This window comes from Solanum pennellii, chromosome 12 (genome assembly GCF_001406875.1).
Source record: "Solanum pennellii chromosome 12, SPENNV200".
In the NCBI taxonomy this organism is placed as follows: Eukaryota; Viridiplantae; Streptophyta; class Magnoliopsida; order Solanales; family Solanaceae; genus Solanum; species Solanum pennellii.
The window spans coordinates 63,715,490-63,724,069 of NC_028648.1; the positions used below are offsets into that span (position 1 = coordinate 63,715,490).

General features: G+C 31.7%; 1 long non-coding RNA gene and 1 pseudogene across 1 annotated transcript; both read right to left on the reverse strand.

Annotated features, from left to right (window-relative positions):
* Positions 1-1,008: 1,008 nt before the first annotated feature.
* LOC114075353 lies at positions 1,009-1,625 on the reverse strand (annotated as a pseudogene).
* A 2,237-nt stretch (positions 1,626-3,862) lies between these two features.
* Positions 3,863-7,855, reverse strand: LOC114075404. Its single transcript, XR_003575857.1, has 3 exons — positions 7,598-7,855; positions 5,583-5,734; positions 3,863-4,035 (listed from the first exon to the last, which is right to left on the reverse strand). It is a non-coding gene; the product is annotated as an uncharacterized LOC114075404 (long non-coding RNA).
* Between the last annotated feature and the right edge of the window lie 725 nt (positions 7,856-8,580).

Consider the following 8,580-nt stretch of genomic DNA (forward strand, 5'->3'; position numbering starts at 1 on the left):
TCGTCCTGCAGGTCCGTCGCCAAGTTCAGAGAGTCGATTTCAGTACCCAATTTTCAGAAGTCTAAGTCTTTTGGAACGAGACCCCCTCGACGGCCCGTCGTGCTCATGACGGTCCGTCGTGGGTTCCGTCGACTCACACAGTTTTTCCAGAAATAAAATCTGCTGCTCAAAACGACTAAACAGGTCGTTACACTCTCCTTAACTACCCTCAATTCTTAGGAGGAGCACTACCCAAATCACCTAAATAATTGTCCCTCTTGTCCTCATGTTGTTCAAATCCCTCACATTTAATCATCTCCAACTCTTTGACTACATCTATGACTTTTCGAAATGGAACACTAGAAGCGGTAATTTGAGAAACTCTTGTATGAATTAAAAGAATTTTTAACAAACTTTGTCACTGTCTCAGTCTCCATGGGACGTATCATGAGAGTATGCCTAGCTGAGACATTAAATATAACCTCATACTCTACAATTAAAATATCATCTTGATGTGGGAACTCTATAATTCAACGCTTGTGCTCTCCCTCTATAATATTTTATAATAAAATTAAACAATCAAAAGCTATATAGAAAAATAAAAATTATAATTTTTTTCATATCAATATATATGATAAAAGATAACATCTTAAAATATTAGCATGAGTTAAAAAACAACTAGGAGGGGGTAACTTATCATACTTTTCAAGTATATAAATTTAATTTCATGAATAACTTCAATTTTTCATATCTCAATTTATAGTAAAAATTTAAATAAAATAAAAACTTTTGTCATAATCCAACATCTTGATAGAGAGAGGGAGTAGTCAAAATGTTTTTAATTTTAGAATTCGAAAGTAAAAAAGCAACATCCATGTAGAAATGGTTGGTGATAAAATCGTATACTAAAACACAAAAAATCCAACTGTAACAATGTATACTAGAAGCATTTGCATGTAAAAAACTCAAACTCTACACCAATGTTTGCTAGAAGCATTTGCATTTGCATGTTAGAATTGACGATAACTTCTACTCATACAGATAGCAAAAAATTCTATGAGTGCTTTCCGCAGCCGCCGGTAAACCCTTCTCTCCTCTGTTGTTTTTTGTCTCCTTCAATAATTTCCCGGCCGTCTTCACAACCTCATTGAAATTTTTTGATTTTGCTTTTCTTGTGAGAAATACAAAATTGTCCTTTTCCTTCCCTTCACTACTACTCCTCGGATCCTCGGCCCAAATCTAGTTGATTTACCCTTGTTCAATTTTCTTGGTGATGGCTCGCTTATCTTCGGCTTCCTCATACAGTAACTTCCGACAGGTATCGTCTCCTCCAATTTTTTATTTTTTTCTAGATACAATTTCTTTAGCATAACTAATATATCAACATCATTCAAATACGAATCGCTTAACAATAGATCCCGATTGAAAAGAGGGAAAATTGGCTGCTGGAATTTAGTCGGAGTGTCATAGATGAATTTCGCAATGGAGTTATCTGAAATTTCAGAGGCTAACGAGAATTCAAAGTCTTCTTTGCTATTGTTCTCCTCCGCCTGAAATTCATCAGAGATTTTAGCAGCGATATCCGATAGAAGTCCATAATTGTTAAAACTGAGGCACAAATATTCATATTTTCCAACTTTGTTCATATTTGTTTTGAGTGAAATGAAATTGTTTGTTTTGGTTCTCCTCTGCTTCTTGTGGGTTTTCTTTATAGGGGTTGTGCAAGTCTACTTTCTTTGTTGGAAGAGAGCTCACACCATTAAACACATGTTTCTAGAACTTATAGAGTCTTACCGACAGTTTGGATTAGATTAAAGTTGATCAAATTTATTATTGAATAAATTTTTAATTTTAAAAATGTTTAACAACTATTAAAATAACTTGAAATAAGTTTGAAATTGTTTGATAAGATAAGTAATAAAAAATAATTCATTTAATATGATTTTGTTTAAATGATCAAGAGATTTTGATGTATTCCGATTGGTATAAAGGAGTCAACATAAAATATAGTAAGAGAAAGATCTAGAATAATTAATAACCAAGGATTGTTAAAAAATCTGGCGATAAATATTAAAACAATTAATAACCTAATTAAGAAGCCTTATATATATCATCCTATATAGAAATGGGACTTAAGGACGAACACAACATATAAAATTGTACGTTGTGCTGTAAATGTAAAGATCTCTTCAAAGACAAATATAATTTTGGTGCATTCATTGTGAGACAGCTGTACTTTTTTTGATAAATATGTGATAACCTATGTGGGAGCTAGCTAGCTTTGACTTAACTTTTACTTTCTATTCTCCTTAATTGTTCTGATTTCTCAGTTATTCTTATTCTTTCTTAAATTACATCCTTATAACAGTTTATGTGTAGTAAATATTAATTGGGTTTTATTATCTATTTATGTTACAATTCAAAATTACAATATCATGTATATTTGTTAATTTTCAGTTCTTGTGAATCATTTTTCCGATAATTTTTACGAACATATTTATAATTTTCTCATGCGTTATGTTTCCTTGGTGACTTTTGTCTTTGTTTTCAATTAATTAGTGAAAAAATGAATTATCTTCGGAAAAAATTTGAGTTATCAAGATCACTGAAATTTACAAATGTTATACTATACGCGAAGTTTTTCGTGTTTAATATTATGCATTGTCCATCATCTCAAAATTCATATTTCACTATATTAAAAGAGTGGGGAGCTACTTTGTATCAACATATCTGCTTGCCTGGTAATCTTTTATTAGCTAAGGCTACTTTGGTCATTACAGTTTCATAATACTTTATTAGCTAAGGCTACTTTGGTCATATTCAAATCGTGTCCGAGTGTTGCTGTAACTTTGATGTAATTCTTTTTGTCTCTCTATTTTTCATTGATTTTCTTTTGATGTTCAGTTTTTTTCCGATTTCTACGTTTGGTTGAATAGATTTGTAAAGATTTTATTTTAGAGACAGTTCCATGGGTTGATGAAGTTTGAATTCAGAGTACTTGAATGTTGAAAGTTAAATCACTATCCAACAACAACCTGGTTTTCTTCTTTGCCCAAAAATCTCCAGTGAGTACTTATATCTTCCTCGCTATTTCAATCTTATTCTCCCTTGTATTTTGATGCTATTGCTATGCTTTTCTCACCAAGTACCACTTCAATTGATAATCTTCTCCAAGGAAAAATCTTAATGTCGACTTGAGTTGTTTGGTTGGAAACATTTTTTTGAAGAAAGTATTATGAAATGAATACCACCTGTTTGATAAAATGCATGAATAAATTGTTTAGTTTGGTTGTGAAATATCTATTACTTATTTTTTCCTTGGTGATTTTGCTTTTGAATTTCCAAGAACATAGCTCCAAAAAGTTGTACCAAAAGCATTTCAAGTTATACTATTAAGGCCTCATAATTTTTGGCCCAATTTGATTGCCTCTTGTACACGTGGAAGGATAATAATTCATGTATTGTACAATACAAATACATATGCTCAAAACGCTCATTCTCTTATAATTATGAATTTTCATCTTCAACTCAAAAGCTTTTAAGATTGAATTCTGTGAGTTTTTTTACCTTCTTTTCTTCGTCTCTAATTCTTATTTCTTTTTGCCATTGTATTTTTATTGATAATGAAATTTGATAATTTTGAAAATGGAAATAGGGTGAATCGGTAATGAAATTTGTGTAACAAAATATTTAAATATTTTTTTAGGATGGATGGATTCTTTGATGATGAATTTAGTGTAATGTTTTTTACATGCGTGTCAATATTATGTGAGGTTTTGATAGTCTGCCTAAATCAACTTTTTTTCCCCATTCAAGTTGTAAGTTCTGAAAAGGAATAAGAAAATTTTCGTGTCATTGTTCATTTACACTTGAATCAAAAGAATTTTAATTATCATTACATCATATAAAAAAGGAATTTTGTAATCACTGTAGTTCCGGTAAAATAGAGAAGAACTCAAAAACTAAATAAATCTTGAATAGTTGATGCAAAGAAAAACCCATCCATCAAAAGTTCTCCCTGCTTTGTTGTCACAAGCTAAGATTTTGACAAAGAACCTGAAGCAAAATTAAGCAAACCTTAATTGTTGAACAGTATAAACTTATCATCTTCCTAAATTTTGTATACACATTACTCAAATCAAATACTACTATGAAGAAGACTCGATAAATGTCTCACTAAATAAATAGTGCAGATGCATTACACAAAATTCATAACCACAGATCCATTTGCTTGTGAAATTATTCGAATTGAGTATGTCCTAACAATCAAAAAACAGAGAACAGAGAACATAATTCTCTTCTGTAAAAACTTCACAAATCATTATTCATAATAAAAGGAACTTTAACTGCTCAAAAAATAGAAAATATGAAGTACACTGATAAGGCAAATGTATTTGTGAGATGATTAAAGAAACTAAGCTTACAAAATATCTAATTTTCACCTATAAGATCTTCCATATATAATGTTGCTACATCTCCTCGAAAGGGCCCCGAATAAGGAGAATAGACTCAATTACTTAGGAACTTGCCTAGCTTATAGGCTATAGCCTATCCAGCTTTGATAATCATTTCGTTTTGTTGCACTCCCATCACATTGTCGAAGTGGTGCATCAACAATGATTTTCTTTCGGGGGAGCAAGTTGCAAAAGCTACTAATTTGAGAGACATTTAAGCAATTGGAAGATATCATAAGTCAATGTGCAGGTTTATTGAAACTAATTACAGAGCGAAACAACTGTAGTCGTAACGGAGAAGTGTGTCTTGTGTAGATGTAGAGATTCCTATTACTGAAAACATGAGTATTGATATTTGGCTAGTGTTCTTGCATAGAGCTTTGGGTATTTTTAATGAATTTGTATCTCATAGATCTTAATATATTCGTAAAATATACATTGAAGAGTAAGTATATTTCTGTAGGAATATATGTTCCAGGATTCAGTAGAATTATAGTTTTCATAACGCCATTTTACAACTCAACTTAGTAATACATTTGAATTCTCCTAACAGAAAGTTACAATGTCATATCAATATAAACCACCAGATCCTAATTATGCATATGAAAAACATGAGACCAAAATAAAATAGCTACAAAACAAATGTGAGTAATTGGAATTATCATGCAGGCAAAACAAAGAATGCTCCCACTAAACCAATACGACTGTGACAGTAATTAGCATATAATATTATGTTAGCTTAAAGTGCATATAGGCGAAGCTCTAAAAAGTTGAACTATTGGACATGGCGAACACAATCAATAGATATTTTTCTGTATTCATTTTGGGTTCAACAATCAGTAGACATAAATGGTCAGATTGAGAAAAAGAAACCGCCTCAAAAAAAGAAATTGTCACGGGAAAATAAAGGATCTCTACTGAGGTTCACCTGATCTACAGAATTCCAGAACATGAAGGCTTAAAGGAAATAAATTCAGAATAGAACTGCTACTCCACCACTAAAGCTCAACCTAAAACGTTTGTTGCAAACAATACATGCTAGACATCTATGACCCTCATTATTTTTCATGTGATACATTATATTATCTGATAATGCAGAGATATCCAAATCAAGAAAAATAAGAGATATATTACATGTAAGCTTCATACCTTAGAACATGGAGACCATCTTCTATGTCCGATTGAATCTTGTTATTCATATGTAACATGAAGCTAGTCTGTAATCTTTAAAGTAGAACTTCGTATTACCACAGAACACCAACAATCCATTCATATGATCTGACACGATAATTTTTGAACACCTACCAAAAGAGATGAATAAAAGAATTAACTTGTACTTTTAGCGAGTCCCCTCAAAATACAACCACCATTTATATGTGAAGAAGAGAAAACTAACGTTATCATCATAAATCATGTAAATCACCTATCGCATCCGATTAAGTTCTTTTTATTAAACTTGTGAACTCGATGGAAGTTTCTATTAACATAGAACACCAACAGGATGGAAATACACTTTATATTGCTGCATTCGTGGTAGGGTTAATGAACTTTTATCTTTTCTATCTACTTTATATTGCAACACTCCCGGTAGCACTGATGGACCTTTAAACTTTTCGCTTTAAAGCTGAATTATAACTGCAAATTAAAGATGTAGTGTTACGATTCATGACCTCTATCACCATGAAACTAAAGATTTGTATCAACTTTAAAATCAAGTAAAGAAATATAGACGTTGGCAGGTTAGTTCAGTGAAAATTTGATAATATTTTATTGTTTAACTTATTCATAATTTCCTTGAATAGTTTTCTTTGTATAATCAGTGTCTCATTGATCATATTCACTTATGTACCACAATATCATCTTGATAGTACCAAAAAATTAATGAAGCTACCTGCTGATCTTTGTAACATTTTCGGTAATGTTTCGGTAGGATAATACAGTGGCTAATGACCGAAAGCATCAGAAATTAAAGATAACAACTTTAAAGTTAGAAGCTCACTGCATTTCACAAGTTCTATACATATACCATCTAAAGATTACACGATTAACTCCATCTTAGGGTGAGAAAGGATCAAGTACTCATAGTCATAGTCTAACAGAGAAAAGTGATATCTTTTCTATACTTTAAAAGTTGAATACTCCTATTATTTCTACCTATTACTTCATTGGAATATTGAAAGACTTCTCCTATTAAAGAATGTAAGTTTATTCCTTCATATCAACATTTTTCAGTTCTAACAATAGGGTGTAAGCTTCACTAATCTTTTTATGTAGTACAGAGTCTTCCTGTCACTATTACATGAAGGCATTAGGTGGCCTTTTAGGTCTAGTAGATCTTTAATCTGAAGGATAGAGAAGTTAGAATTTTATGTTAATGTGTTACTACTGATCTCCTCTTACACACTTTTATATGTAGAATTATCATCCGTAAGTTCTATATATTGTAGGTAAAAGTATTAATAATTTGACATTTTTTGGGTTTGAATGTGAACATTGGCTTTTGAGACATTTGATATTGTTTCATCTCTTCTCCTAGTTGGCAGATTCTAAAATGGACCTCTCTATCACGCCAGTGACATCATCATTATCAGTAACACAAAGATAAAATAGATACATAAAAGGTTGAATGGTTAAATACCATCCTAAACTTGATGCGTTTTAGTCACATCTCTTAAATTATCATTAATCTTAATTATCTGCAAAATTTGATTATTTAAAAAAAATTAAGTTCTTCTATCGAGTTTTTAATTTACTGTAACCACAAGTGCATCTCTAGCAACCAACACGGTAAATAATAATATCAGCACACGAAACAACTCCAGGGCATTCAACTTCAACTAATCTCTTAACACCATCGATGAATGAGAAGCCTCTCAATGCCAAATTAGGATTATCTTGCTTTTCAAAGCACATGTCTATCATTAGCCTACAAACTTCTAATAAGAAAGTAGCAAAACAGAATCAGGAACGATGCAAATTTATTTAGTAAGGATGTATGTCAAACAAGACAAAATTATTACTTCCTCCGCTTTATTTTACGTGTCATGGTTGGTCGGGATACCGAGTACAAGAAAATAAGAATGACTTTCAAATCGTATGATCATAAAAACTAAAATTTGTGTAATACATGAAAGTTTCAGTCGAACCGAGGGAGTTATTCTCACCTTAACAATGCATTCTGAGTATGATCGCTACAATACTTGGACCCTGTAGAACTTGTTCATCATGTAGAAAACCATCCAATTTAGTATACAGAGTAATTAATCAAGAATAATAGTTAGTGAGGCCAATAACATGTAGCTATTGAAATTAGAAAAAATAAGACTTGCTGCTGCAAAATTTTTCTTATTCCTTTTCAGAACTTACAACTTGAAAGGGGAAAAAAAGTTGATTTAGGCAGACTATCAAAACCTCACATAATATTGACATGCATGTAAAAAACATTACACTAAATTCATCATCAAAGAATCCTTCCATCCTAAAAAAGTATTTAAATATTTTGTTACACAAATTTCATTACCAATTCACCCTATTTCCATTTTCAAAATTATCAAATTTCATTATCAATAAAAATACAATGGCAAAAAGAAATAAGAAACAGAGACGCAGAAAAGAAGGTGAAAAAACTCACAGAATTCAATCTTAAAAGCTTCTGAGTTGAAGATGAAAATTCATAATTGTAAGAGAATGAGCGTTTTGAGCATATGTATTTGTATTGTACAATACATGAATTATTATCCTTCCACGTGTACAAGAGCCAATCAAATTGGGCCAAAAATTATGAGGCCTTAATAGAATAACTTGAAATGCTTTTGCTACAACTTTCAACTTGTCACGACCCAATTTCTCGAGCCATGAAGGCACCTACTATAGCCCATCAGTAGGTAAGCCAAACCACAACCCAGAACAACACGTAATGGGTGTGAGGGTAGAAACTAAACAAGACTAAGCAAAATTACTATAACAACATAAGCAAACCAAAACATAAATAAAATTAAGGATCCCTCCCAGAGCCTGGAAGTCACTAATACAGAGCTACCAACAAAACGAGTACAAGTCCCAACAGTGGACCACCGAAACTAGACTGTCTCGAAAAGTAAAAGACAAGTCTTTATATAAACAGATGGAGACTGAAATAGTACAAAAC